Here is a 14,259-nt window from a genome sequence, read left to right as displayed (position 1 = left end):
CCGGGAGTGGTATCTGGAAAGACATAGGGAGATTTGGATTCCCCTCCTGCTGAGAGCCCCCCATCAGTGGACTGGCTGGAAGTGCTGAGTGTCAGTCCAGCACTTCCTGCAGTATGGCAGAGAGTAACCCCAGGCCTGTCTGTCACCATCACTTCCCGGTGGGCGGCTTCTGAGCTCCCTGTGGGTTCCTCATCTAGAAAGCACCACTTTTCCCCATCTGGAAGCAATGCTCAGCTCTTCCCCTTCCCTGGTCGTTGGCAAGTCACGTAACATCTGTCATTTAAAGGAGCCTCCTTCTGCACCTAACAGTAGGGGGGGGGTCATTTCTATTCTCCCCTGAACCCCACCCATGCCCCACCTTCAAGGGTGATGGGTCCTGCAATGTCACGAACTCTGCTCAGATCTGCTCTCCTTTGCTGGTACATTGTCTTCTGTTCCATTTTGGGTACACTCAGCTTCCATCCCTTGTGCTGAAGGTCTTGTATCTTACAACGTGCCTGGGCTCATGCAAAGTTCCCTTGTATGTTAACTGATTCAGTGACCATGTGGACCTTCAAGATACATGTCTGAACACTGGCGGTGGCCAATCCAGCATCCACTTTCCCAGAGGCGGCTTCCAGGCCCTGGCTGCAGTGAATGCCATGCTGCTAGTGCAGGATAGTAACCATGGAGCCTGGGACACAGAGAGCCAGACCCTCTTTTGTCAGTATCTCAAGAACAAAATGTCACTGTTCACGGACCTTTGCTAGAGCAGAAGCATTCAGCACTGCTAGAGTTTCAAATATTTTGGAAGCCACAGCAACACGATTCAAGAACCCATTAAGTAATGTGAATGATGTAGACACACTTCCATTTTGGAACCACAATTAGGAAAGAGAAAATTGCTGTGAAGAAGGCTAGGCACCATGAGGACACCATGAGCTGGGCTACAAAGAGGCGATCAACAATAGTGAAATGGCCTTGGAGGCAAGAGAGATACTTGAGGGAGCAAACATCAGGAAAGGACAGGCGCCAGCTCCGCGGGACTGGGAGGTGTCTGCCCCGTTAGCAGCCCCGCCATTCTGCCAGCCCTCACTGTGTTTTTTGAGAGAGAGTCTCTCACTGGCCTGGAACTCACCAAGTCCACTGTACTGGTGTGCCCTGAGCCCCAGGGATTTGCCCGTCTTCACCTTCCCAGCACTGGGGTTACAAGCCAGTGGCACTGTGGCCAGCTTTTTTATACAGGTGCTGGGGATCAGACTGGAGTCTCCGTGCTTGAGCCATCTCCCTAACCTGCTTTGACTCTTTTCTTATGGTTTTTGAGACCATGGAAGGAGACCATGCAATTTTTTGTTTGCTTGTTTGTTTTGTTTTGTTTTTTGAGACAGCCTTTCTTGGAACTTGCTTTGGAGACCAGGCTGGCCTGGAACTCACAGAGATCCTCCTGCCTCTGCCTCCGGAGTGCTAGGATTAAAGGCATGCGCCACCACCACCGCTTCCCCCTCCCCCAATCCCCCCAATCCCAGAGCTGAGGACCGAACCCAGGGCCTTGAACTTGCTACGCAAGTGCTCTACCACTGAGCTAAATCCCCAACCCCCAATTTTTTTTTAAATACTGCAAATAATATTTTTGCAGCAAAATATTTGAAGATACATTATGGCAAAGTATTAAAGATATAATCAAGGCTGGAGCTACAGCTCAGGGGCAGAGAGCCTGCCTGGAGTGAGAGAGAGAGAGAGAGAGAAGCATCATTCATGTCATGTGATGCAACACAGGTGAGTGTCACCAAAAGCATCTGGACTCCATTCCCAGTTTAAAAAAAAAAAAAAAAAAGCTATTAAAGTTACAGACACAGCAATTGAGGTCCCAGGAAAAATGTCTGCAAACTATTCAAGAATCCATTTGTTCTGGGGTTAAATCTGACTGTCCCGACAGCAACACTAGCACTCCCACGCTTAGTGTGAAGGAGAAGTGGAGGATCCTGTAGGAACACAGGGCTGGGGGTAGGGAGCATGATGCCAAAATGCCAAGGGGTGCACCAGCTTACAACATGCACCAATCCAGGCAAAATCAAATGATAGGAGTGTCAGAGCCCGTGGACCCAGGTGAGGCACAATCCTGTCCTTGGTACCAAACCAAGGTTGGCACAGCTAGGCAGGTCCTAAGGTAGCTGGAGCTCCCGAGACAACATCAATCTTGTTCTCTTATATCAAGAGCTTTCAAAATGTTATCATTTTCTGTCTGCTGGGTCGTTGACAAGTCGGGAAAGCACTGGGTAAGAGAAGCATTCTAAGTATGTTTTGTTCAGCTGGAGACATGAGAACCAAAGAGGCTGTGTGACCTTCAGGCTTATAATGGAATTATCCTAGGCTATCAGGGCCGTATGGGATAAAACACAGCTACTTCAACTGTGGGTTGTGGCCCTCTATGGCAGCATATAACTAACTGTGGGGGGTTATGAAAACTTAGTACTAGTCAAAGGTTTCTAAATGTGCAATGACAAAAAAAAAAAATGCTTCAAAATCAAATTTACCCTGAATCTGGGTCATTTCTATGAGTGCTTACCATAGTTGTATCAAATGGATTGGCTCTGAGAACATGACACACATGCTGTGTACATGCTCATGGCCACACAACACCAAGGAATGTAGCATGAAACACCTCAGCTATATTCCAAATGTTAGCATTATATGTTATAAACTGCAATATTTTCACTGTATGTTCACTTCCTACTCTTACAGAAACATAAAGCTGAGTTATGAAAAACAAAGACTTTTAATATTTTCCTAGGGTCAGTCCTCAGCATGTGAGTGTCAAATCAGTCTGTCTTTGGATTGGATTGGATTGGATTAGGAGGTTTAATTTTTAAAATTGGGTTTTGGAGACTGGAGAGATAGCCCAGAAATGAAAAGTCTTGCTGTTCTTGAAGGGAATCCAGGCTCAGTTCCCAGCACCTACACAGAGGCTCACAACTACTAGTAATTTCAGTTCCAGGGGATCCCATGTTCTTTTCTGCCCTCTGCTGTTGTGGAACAGAATATTTGTTTAACTATGTAAAGATGTGTTGCATTTTTTTGTGTGTGTTGCAGAATAATTAACTATGTAAAGATGTGTTGCTGTTTTACCTTGCCTGCCTAAGGCACCTGACTGCTCTAATAAAAAGCTGAATGGTCAATAGCTAGGTAGAGGAGAGATAAGCAGGGTTGGTGGCCAGAGAGAAAAAAAGTGGAGCAACCCAGCCAGAAGAGGGCCAGCCAGCTGGGGGCCAGATAGACAGACATGGAGGAAGCAGGAAAGCAGGATGGACAGTATGTAGATGAGGTAAACAAGCCTCAGGGCAGCACATAGATGAAGAGAGATGGGTTAATTTAAGTTAAAATAAAAAGAGCTAAGGCTGGAGAGATGGCTCAGAGGTTAAGAGCACCAACTGTTCTTCCAGAAGTCCTAATTCAATTCCCAGCAACTACATGGTGGCTCACAACCACCTGTAGTGAAATCTGGCTCCCTCTTCTGTGTACATAATAAATAAATATTTTTTTTTAAAGAGCTAAGTAGAAGCAAGCCTAAGCTAAGGCCAAGTATTCATAATTAATGATAAGTCCCATGTCATGATCTAGGGGCTGGTGGTTCAAGAAAGCCTGCTACATTTGATGGCTCCTGCACACATGTGTGGTGCACACATAAGCAAGCAGGTGCGCACACACACACATACATATAATTCTCTTTAATTTTTCAAATTGTGCTTAGTTGCTGACCTGAGTGTCATTTTTAAAAACCATTGTCTTAGATAAGACAAATTTTCCAACAATTTCTGAGATGACCCTACACATACTTCCACCATTTCATACTATGTATTTATGCAAAGCAAACGTTCTCAGAATTGATTAAAGATTGACAGAACAATTTGCTTTGTTTTTGTCTCTCTGTGTCAGTTCTCAACCTTCCTAATGCTTCAATCCTTTAATACAGTTCCTCATGTTGTGGTGACCCTCCACCATAAAATTATTTCTGTTGCCACTGTTATGAATTGTGATGTAAACATCTGATATGCAGGACATCTGATATGCAACCCCTGTGAAAGGGCTGTTCAGCCCCTAAAGGGGTTGCACCCCACAGGTTGAGAACCACTGCTCTGTGAAGTCTGGGCTGTCTTGGAATTCAATATGTAGGCCATGCAGGCCCCAAACTCACAGAGATCTGCCTGTCCCTGCCTCCTTAGTGCTGGGATTGAAGGCATGCATCACCATGCCCAGAAACAGTTTTTAAAGTAAATGTAGTTATGACTTGTTACTAGTAAAAATTTGATGCTTATATCTATTTTAGAAACCTGTATATCCAAATTCACACACACACACACACACACACACACACACACACACACAAAAAAAAAAAACCAAAAAAAAACTTCCTCAGGCAGAAAGGGGTCAGAGTTGGGAAGAAGTTTAAGAAACTCTAATGTAGACAAAATGATGATGGCCTCCAGAGACGGCTAACCTCAGAACCTGTGAGAAACTCCTTTAGATGGCAAAGGGGCTTTGTGGATGTGAGTCAATTAAAGAACTTGACGTGAGATTATCCAGGACTAGCTGGGTATCTAGGAGGAAGGAAGGGAGGAGTGTGGGATAGGAAGATGGTCTCCCACCAGTCGGAAGGATAGGAGGAAGAGCCATGAGCCTAGGGTCTACAGGAGCCTCTAAAAGCTGAAAAGCAAAGAAATAGCATCTTCCTTAAAGCCTCAGAATGACCGAGTCCTGAGGACACCATGGCTTTGGGACTCCTAACCTCTGGTGCTGTGAATGAATAAACTTTTGTGTTTTAAAAAAATCTGTGTGTAGTTATTATAGAAGGAACAGGAAACTCAGACAAGTGCTATTTATGATTTATAACAAGTTTGGGTGCTGGAGAGACAGCTCAGTCTGTAGGTGTGTACTTCTCTTGCAGACAGCCCAAGATTAGTTCCTAGGACCCATGTAAGGTGGCTCACAATACTTAGCTCCAGGGGATTCAACTTGCTCCTCTGCCTCCAGGGGCACCTGTACTTAATGCGCGCTCACGCACAACACACACACACACACACACACACACACACACACACACACACGAATAATACAATGCATCTTTAAAGTCAGGTTGTGCTGGGGGACAGCTCCAAGAACATACTGTGGGTCTCAGGGTCTCCACGGCTCTAGCCACACCATAGCTGACTTTGTCCCTCCTTCTGTCCCTCCACGTCCCTCACCTCTTACTCAGCCCACAGCTTCCAGACTCAGTCTTCAGGGCCAACTAGCAGAAGAAGACACTGGTGGAAAGGACTATCCCAGGGGGCGGGTCCAGGCAGATTATGAAACATAGAGCAAGCCCTAAATCCCCAGCTGTGGGTTTGGCAGACCTGGCATTACCTCACAATGGCGACAAAGGGCCCTGGTCACTTAGATGAGGGCAATGCTTCCTATGCTGCATCCACGCACTAATGTAGGAGCCACAGGGAAAGGCAGAGACAACTCTGCCACTTGCTGGCAGTACCCTCCCCTGGGGCCTCCAACTCCTTCCTCATAAAATGAGTAGAAGGAAGCTCATTTTTCTCAGGCTTCCTCCTCTCCGGGCCTTTCTTTCCCCCTGCTTCAAGAACGGTCCCTCTCTGAGGTGATGGGGTGAACACCTTCCCGAGTTGCTTTCAGACAGCCTGCTGCAGCACCTTCACCTCAGCCCTGGGAAGCCGGGCCTTCAGGGAAGAGCTCTGTGCACAGTCATGCTTCCTGACACTGTCAAAACCTGGGGTCTTCCCGTGATCCCTCACTTCAGCCTGAGTTCTCTGGTCACAGTTTATCATGTGCTCAGGTGAGAACGCATGTCCCCTTACTTAGACCGGAGGCGTCCTTGCTCACAACCTGCCCTAAGAAGGGACAGAATGTGAGATGTGGAGAGGCTGTCAACACCAATTCCAACTGCCCTCCATGTGCCTTCCGGTACTACAGGGGCTGGAAATAATAAAAAGAGCACAAGAAACTACCTCATTAAGGCAAAGTTCTTAAGACGGGGCGCAGCCTAAGGTGACAAGAAGCTAAGGCGTGTCACTGAGCCTATGTGTCCAGGGTGATGACAATGAGGAACGAAGTCATCAGCTTCATAATAAGAGCACTGGAGACTCGGAGAAGCGACACTGCGGGTGTTTATTTTACATCTTTGCAAGGGCAGCTGTCGGGGCAGAATGATAGGGCTTTGATAGCACACAGAGCAGTTTCTACAGCCCTAATACATACAACCTCTTCCTCCATTTCCTCATTGCCTGAGTAATCAGGAGGATACAATGATGCACGTCACGCAGGTCTTATCTTTCCCTCTGCCACCTGTTTGTGTCATAGTGTTTTATCACAGCAGCAAAGAGTAACTAATGCAGACTTCTAGAGACTAGGAAGGATGTTGACTGGGGGAGGAGGGGGAAGAGGGATTGAGAGTAGAAGAGATGGACAAGATCCACACATGCCGTGTGTGTGTGTGTGTGTGTGTGTGTGTGTAAAAGTGTACCCCCAATAGCTTGTATGATTAGTGGGGCATTAATAATAAAGTCAGGGAAGGCTGTGGGATGCTGGGAACATCTTTTCTTAGTGGTCCTCATTCCATCCGTCTGTGAATCAGGAGAATGCAAAGGCCCTGTGTGACAATCCCCGTTTCTATAGACTTTGGAGCATCTTCAACTGGTGGGTGTGGATGTTGGCATGAGAATGTTAATTAGGAAGTCATCACTGGAAGGCAGGCAGTTCGAAATCAGCTTCAAGCCTTTTTCATCTCCTGAACCTATGGAATGAAAGTACAACTGGGAAGCCTGTAAGAGCCAGAGGGTGGGGAGGGGTGTTGTAAAGCCCTGACTTCCAGACATGACAGGCCACTACACCCAGGGCCACAGTGTACCTGCGTGAGATCAGTCAACATTCCAGCAAGCCTCACTAATTGGATTTAGGGGATTACCAAAGAAGAAAAAAGAGAGAACATGAAATTAGTGAGGTATCATGTTGGGGGAGGTCAGGAAGTACGCAAGGGCAGTTAGGGGGAGGGGGAGGATTAAGATACGTTGTATTCATATATGAAATTATCAAAGAATAAATAAAGATTAAAAATAACAATGATTGGAGATTAAAGAACTGGCTCTGAGGTTAAGAAAGGACCTGAGTTCAGTTACCAGTACCCACGTCAGGTGTCCACGCTGCCTTTAACTCTGGCTCCAGAGGGATCTGATACCCTCTCCTGGCCTCTACAGGTACCTGCACTCACATACATATCTGCACACACATACACACAAGTAAATAAAAAGATTTTAGAATGATAGTGTAGATAAATTGGTTGCAAAATGTGAGCTTTGCAACTCTGTGGGTTTGGTGTCCCGCGTTTCGGCACCAAAAATATAAGTAAATTGTTGTATATAAGTAAATATACAACAACTCTGGGTTTGGTCCTGAATTTTGGCATCAAAACGTGAGTTTTGCAATTCTGAGAAAGGTGTCCTGACTACCTGAGAGTCAGGCAACACCTTGAGCTGCTTAGGACAGCTCTGATGGCTGAAATGCAAGGAGACAGTTCAGCCCTGGAGAGGGAGGTGTATCCCAGACACCTCGAGCTGCTCAGAACAACAGCTCTGTCCTGAAGATGTCCCAGACACCTAGAGTTGTGCTAACAGCTCTGACGGCTGAAACTGCAAAAAAGCAGCCCAACCCTGGAAGAGAAATTTTGCTGACTTCTCGGGAGTCAGGCCTGGAACTGCTTCAGCAGGGAAGGGTATCCTGACTCTTCAGGAAAGTCAGGGTATACCTGGTGTGATGGGGGATGGTCTCCCCGCAGGATATAGTAATCCTGCTCCTCTCCTGGAGAGCCGCTACAGCTGAGCTTTGCTCAGTCCCCACTTTAGGGGGCTTTCTAGCAGAGCTCTGCTTCTCTGGCCTAAGATGTTGCTTCTTTTGCTTCACTCTGCAAAACGGAAACCCCAGCAGAAATGTAGCAATCTCCTCTGGCTCAGGAGAAAAGCGTTACTTTTTAGCTCTCTCTCACTTTGTCCACTGAGGGACGTCTCAGCAAAGATCTTCTTCTGTTCAGCTCCTCCTTGCTCTGCTCTTTCAGCTCTTCCTTGTTTTGTCCACTGGGGGACACTCAGCAAGGATCTTCTCTACGCCAGTGAATGAAGATCTTCACACCCAAAACTCCTTTTGAGAAAGAGATTTATTTGGGAAGGAGTCGTCCAGGAGAGTAGCTGCCTCTACCAGGGCGGGGAGAACAGCCTTTTTTTCTAACTGTCTAGGCAGGACGGTTTTCACAGGAAGTCTTGGGGGTGGAGTCAACCAGGGATTGACTTTGGGCCCAGGGTTCTACTGTCCTGCTCTGTGATTGGTTGGTTTCACAAGTCAGTTGGCCAGGGGCAGAAATGGCTCTGATCTGACTGAGCCAAACTGTGTTTCTTTCTGCCCTGATCTGAGAGCCATCTTTCCCTAGATCTGAGCTCCAGGGTCAGGATGGATTTCTTTAGCCAGCCCCTTTTCCCTACAGATAGTAAATGAATAAGTAAGTCAGAGGTATTCTTGCATGACTCAAAAAATACTAGACATAGTCAATACATATGAGAATATATATTAATATATATGAACATATGTAATATCAATGTATATTAAAATGCATACATACACACAGAAACTGTTGAGTACTGATAGAGGGAATGTGGGATCACACATGGTCAGAACTGTGTCTCAGGAGGCTGCCCCGTCCACACATAAATAACTCCAAGCAGTGCACTGTCTACCACAACAAAGCTGTTCAGTTCCAAAACCAGGGCTTATACAGTCCCACTGTCTGGCTGTGGGCCTTGTGCTCCCTCTGGCAGGGTCCTCACACATCCTCCTCTCTCTCCTTCTAAGGCCGGGCTGGGGACTGAACCCAGGGCCTCATGTGTGTCTCACAAGTGCTCTGCTGTGTCAGCCCCTCTTGTTCCTTTCTAACAGCTTCATTTGAGTCCTCCATCGGCAGCAGAGTGTGAGCCAGAGTCGTGTTCCAGGTCTCCTTTCAGGAACTTGTGCAGGCATCCAAGAAGAAAGATGAGCACAGTGAGTTTTCTAAACAACCAGCAGCATGAACGAGGACTGTAGGGTTTTCTTTAGTCTTGGGGCCAGGGCAGCCTCTGCTGCTTTTCCATGCTTTGATACGGAGATGCTATGTATTCTGGTGGCTAAGATAAGTCTCTCCACCCAAGGCGGGTGAGTCACCTTCAACATTAACCATCATGGTGCTCCCCCTGCTGGGCCGAACACAAAGTGCAACCCCTGCAAGGAGGCTTGCACAATTGTAGTTGTCTTTTTATTTTATTTTTTACATTTATTTGTTTGTGTGTACATATATATGCGCACGCGCGTGCGCGCGCGCGTATGTGTGTGTGTGTGTGTGTGTGTGTGTGTGTGTGTGTGTGTGTCCCACTACCTCTGCTCTTCTAGCCTCAAAGACTTCTTAGAAGGAGGCTGGCCTGGCCCTGGTTTGTTGAGCCTTCAGCCCAATGAGCTAGCTTCTTGAGAGGAATGTTGGCACCCTGGCTGAAGATGTCCTAAGTGCAGTTCCATAGTATCTGTCACCTGGGTAGCACCCTGAGTCAGAGGGACCAGCATTGAGCACACCTGTTTCCCAGAAGTTCCCACCTCTCTTGGGCATGTTGTCACACCTCTCTCTGGCTTCATGGTCCTCCTCTGTATCGGGAACACTATACTCCCTACCTGTCTTCTTCCTAGAGTGGATGTCCATGGGATTCTGGGTGAGTTGCACACTGGAGAAATTGGAGACTAAAGACTAAATTGAAGTCTGCCGTTTTCCTTACATCCCAAACAGCACTTCTCCCCAATCTGCCCCCTTATCAGTCCGTACCTTTAAACAAGGACACTCAAAAGTAAAAGGGAACATTCAGTCTATGCTTAAAGCCGAGGAGGAAATGCCTCCAGCTGCCTATCCCTTACTTAACTTCATGGAGCTCTGTGGCCAAGAACATGCTTCTCAGCCTCGACCTTAGACGTGGGAGGATTTTCTGAACTGCTTCCATCTTTGTCTCTGTGAGTGGGTGGGGGGTGGGGCTCACATCTGGGCTTCAGTGTTTGACATCCCCTTTGCGAATTTCAGAACGACAACCAGCTCTTGAAAGAGTCAATTCAGGAGAATAATAGAGCACATTAAAGGCACGCAGTGTGTGCCAGACACAGCACTGAGAAGGAAACAGGCTGGGGGTGGAGCTCAGTGGGTCATGTTCCCTAGCACACACCAAGCCCTGAGTTACTTCCCAGCTCCTGAAAAAAATCTTCCACCAGGGAGGCAGAGGCAGGAGGAGCAGAAACTTAAGTCATCCTCCACTGTGGGGGAGTTCAAGGTAGCCTGGGCTAGGTGAGACCCAGTCTCAAAAAGGAAAGGGTGGGAAAGAAGAGGGGACCAGAGAGGAGGAGGGTGTGGCAGAGGAGGCAAGCAGGGGTGATCAAAACATGTCTCATCTCCTGCAAACATCAGCGGCTCCCCGGGGAGGCCTGACAAGAGAAGTCCCTCTAGACCCTCTCTTTTTCTTACAGTATTTTCTTGGGCCTTCCTGTAGTCTTAATCTGCCCTTTAAAGTTTTTGGTTGTGTAACAAAAAACTCTATGTGGCTTCAAAAGTCAAAAGTGTCGAAGTTAATGTGAAATTTCAGCCTAGCTCTCCACTAAGTCCCGGGCTTCTCCAGCGCACATATATATGCATGTGCACAACTGATACCCTAATATGCATTTGTATTAAGCTGGTGATTGTTCAAATGTATGGGTTTTTTTTCTTTTTTTTAAGTTTGTGTGTGTGTGTGTGTGTGTGTGTGTGTGTGTGTGTGTGCCCACGTGCATGCTGCAGAGCATACATGCAGGTCAGAGGACAACTTTACAGAACTGATTCTCTTCTTTACCACCTTCCTGTGGGCTCTGGAGAGCAAACTCAGGTTGTTGGGCTGGCGTAGCGAGCCCATGTATCTGACAAGCAATCTTACAGATCAGAGGTCTCTGGGCTTGGCAACAAGCACCTTTATCCACTGAGCCATCTCACTAACCCTACCATGTAGCTTATGGCAATAACAGTTATCAACCTTGCTCTATGGAGTCGCAAAGGCCATTTTTGCCTAAATAACAACTTTATGTTTTGGCCTGCAGAAGCCCAATGAAGAAATAGAACAAGAAAAACAAACAAACAAACAGGAAAAAAAAACCACATATATCATATTGTATCTGTCTCATCGAACTTAAACTTCACATCAGAGCCTTCTCAGCCCTGCCTGTAGACATGATGGCCATTTGAGAAATATCTTGTCCCAAAGTACAATGTAGGGTTAATTCCACCTAGATTTGTCTAACGTCTTACCTCCCTCCCTCCAAGGCTCAAACCACTTATGGGCTACCATGACTGGAAACACCAGGAGAGAAACAAGGAAAGGTAGCACCCACCTCCTAGAAGGTCTCCAGCTCTTCCCAGAAGGAACATACATGTCCCTCCCCTTTATTAGTCTGGGCTCCCCCTCTTCTCCCCTGTCTGTAACTCCCCGGTCTACCGGCTTAGAAGTTAACTCATGAGCAAGGCCCCTGCTTCTCCTCCTTTGGCTATTGAACAAAGTCCTTTTTGACCTCAGTTCTTGTCCCTTGGATACTGGGGCACTGGCTTTCCTTTGGGATGAATTTTTGGACCCGGGTTTGAGCACACAGACATTTCCCCCAGAGTGGTTGTTCCGGAACCCTGACCTAACAGCACAGTACCATCGGTATCTCCCCATGAAAGTAGACAACATACATCAATGCAAAAGCACCCATGGAGGAGAAGCAGAGCAAGATGGGCACAGCACAAGCCCCTCCTCCATCTTTCCCCACAGAACCCTATCCCTGCTCCCAAACTACCCCACCAGACCTACCTGAGGGATGTCAGGCACCTGATTTCCAACGTAAGAAATATGAAAAGCTAAATTGGAAAAAGCAAGAAGAGACATCCACACAATTCCATCCCCCACTCCAAGCTGGGGAGACTCGGTCAGTACTAGCTGAATGGATGAGCACATCATCCCATCCTGCAGCAAGGCAGCCAGGCATCCTCATCGCTTGGGTAGTAGGAATGGGCCCAGGGTTGGGTCACAATGTCCATGGTAGAAGGACAGGAAAACACTATGGATATGAGAAGGAAAGCACAGGAAAGAGAAGAGCCCATCATCCCTGAGGGGCTTTTCTGCTGAGAAAGGCAGGAGGCTTTGAATGTTGCTGATAATGCCCTAACTACCCAAGGACGTAGTGTATGTTTCCCAGAAGACATCTTGTCTAAGGCAATAAATAAACTGAGCTCACATGGAGCCCAAATGATGTAGAACCCTGAATTTCTAGCCTTTCCCTAAACCTAAACAATACCCTCTGATAAATTCATCTTAAGATATTGTCGCCAGGCGGTGGTGGCGCACGCCTTTAAACCCAGCACTCGGGAGGCAGAGGCAGGCAGATCTCTGTGAGTTCGAGGCCAGCCTGGTCTCCAAAGCGAGTTCCAGGAAAGGCACAAAGCTACACAGAGAAACCCTGTCTCGAAAAACAAAACAAACCAAAAAAAAAAAAAAAAAAAAAAAAGATATTGTCTACAAAAGGAAAAAAAATGCTTTCAGATGGAAGCGGAAGCAGAGACCTACAGCTAGACATTATGCAGAGAGAGAGTCTAAATTGGAGGTCCCCATCAGGTCCCTCCCCTCAGAGCTCAGGGAACCCCAGACAAGAGGGGAGGACAGATGGTAGGAGATAGAGGGGATGGAGGACCCCAGGAGAACACAGCCCACTGAATCAGCGCTGCAGGGCTCCCATGGGCTCCCAGAGACTGAGGCAGCAAGCACGGAGCCTGCAAAGGTCTGCACCAGGTCCTCTGCGCATATGTTCTGGCTGTGCGCTTGGTGTTTTTGAGGGACTCCTAACTCCTTTTGTGGGAGCAGATATGTCTCTGACTCTTGGCTCTTCTCCTCCTTTTGGGTTACCTGTCCAGCCTCGCTACCAGGGCTTTTGCCCTGTTTCCTTGTATCTTGTTTCCCATGTTTGATTGTTTTCTCTTGGAAGCCTGCTCTTTTCTGAAGGAAAACGGAAGGGAAGTGGGTCTGGGGGAAAGGGGAGATGGGGACAGCTGGGTGGAGTAGATGGAGGGGAAACTGTGGTTGGGATGTATTGTATGAGGGAAGGGTCTATTTTCAACTAAGAGAGAGAGGAAGGAGGAGGAGGAGAGAAGAGGGGGGTCCCGAACCACCTCTGGAGATATGACTTAAGAGCTACCAAAGACCCATTATAAAGTGACTTCATGGGCTGATTGAGAGCACTGGCTACTTTTCCAGAGGACCTGGGTTCAATTCCCAGGCACCCACATGGCAGCTCACAACTATCTGTTACTCTAGTTCCAGGAGGTGCGACACCTTCACACAGACATCCATGCAGGCAAAACACCAATGTACATAAAATAAAAATACATTTTTTTTTTTGGTTTTTTGAGACTTTGTAGACCAGACCGGCCTTGAACTCACAGGAATCCACCTGGCTCTGCCTCCTGAGTACTGGGATTAAAGGCGTGCACCACCACTGCCTGGCAAAATACATTATTTTTAAAAAGAAAGAGACCTCATTGTAACTGCCCCTTAAGAGAGCACAACCCTGACACCTGTGTTCTCTAGGACTCCCTTCTTTTCTGAGCCCCTTTCTCTCTATTCTTAACAAAACCAAACTCTGCTTTGTTTAGTTAGCCTTGAAGTTCTTCTCATTGAAGGCACAGACCCCTGTCTCAACTGCATGGAGGTCTCTGAGGAGAACACAGAGACTATTGCTGCTGTGAGCTGTCTCCATCCCAGTCAGCACTGATAGGCCATGGAATCACTCTTCAGTCACTGTGTCCCTTCCCGTCTCTGGACCTCAGTTTCCCCAACACAGGACAACTCAACAAAATGCCCTCAAGTTCTCTCCAGTTGCAAGTGATCTCATATCTCTTATTACTGGGTGAGGATGTAGCTCGGTGATTAGACCCTGACTGTGTAAGCTTGAAGACTGGAGATGGGATCTGTAGAAATCACATAAATGTGGGGGTGGACATGGGGGTCACCAGAGCAAGCTGGCTGTGGAGACTAGCCATACTGACCAGCTCTGGGTTAGATTGAGAAACAATGCCTCAATAAGGTGAATAGAAGAGTGATCAAGGTTGATTCCTGACATCAATGTCAGACCTCTGCGTGCATACACACAGGCAAACATGTATCCACATGTTCA

This window comes from Onychomys torridus, chromosome 8, assembly GCF_903995425.1.
Source record: "Onychomys torridus chromosome 8, mOncTor1.1, whole genome shotgun sequence".
Taxonomy (NCBI): Eukaryota; Metazoa; Chordata; class Mammalia; order Rodentia; family Cricetidae; genus Onychomys; species Onychomys torridus.
This window is presented reverse-complemented; position numbering follows the sequence as displayed.